We start from the raw sequence: 767 nt of genomic DNA, 5'->3' as shown, positions 1-767 counted from the left end.
CCTCGCGTCACGCGCAGCAGCCAGGCCGGGGGCGCGCAGGCCCCCACCAGAGCAAGAAGGGGGTGTGGTCTCCCAGGCCCCGCCCCTCACAATGCACGGCACAACCTCCTGCCCTCCGGAGGTACGGCTTTGAGACCTAATGGTCCTCTGCTCAGTCTGCGACTGCCCTGAGGGCTCTTCTGCGATCAGGATGGCTCAGCGGGTGAAGGTGTGGACAGACTAACATTCAGAAATCATCCTCTGACCTCCACCTGGGCGCCATTATACACAAATAAATAAAAGCAATGAGACCAAAAAAAAAAAAAAAAAAGATTCGATCCATGCTTGGGGTCGGCAGTCACCCTTTGCCTGTGTCTGAATGCAGAGCCTGTAAGTGTCCTAGACTAGCCCCAGAGGTTCACTGGTAGACTGTGAGGGTGGAGCTGACAAATGGTAGTGGGAGGAGGACTGTCCAAGACCAGCTTCCTGCTCTTCCATCACCAGTGAGCCAAAGCCTGACCAGTTTCCTCTACTGACTCCTCCAGCCACATGGCCTCTGTGCAGATCTGGCCTCTGTGCAGATCTTCCAACTGTGTAGCTGAGGATGGCCTTGAACTCTTCTCTCTTCTGCCTTCTGAGTGCCTGGAAGGCAGCTAGGCACTGCCATGTGAGGCTTACTCATCGCTGGTGTGGCACTCGGGCTGTGCATGCTAGGTAAGCACTCCACCGACGGGGCCACATCCCCAGCCTCCTGCACGTGCGCACACGCACCATGTGCCCGCATGCAC

The sequence above is a fragment of the Micromys minutus genome (assembly GCF_963924665.1).
Source record: "Micromys minutus genome assembly, chromosome: 14".
NCBI classification, from domain to species: domain Eukaryota; kingdom Metazoa; phylum Chordata; class Mammalia; order Rodentia; family Muridae; genus Micromys; species Micromys minutus.
This window is presented reverse-complemented; position numbering follows the sequence as displayed.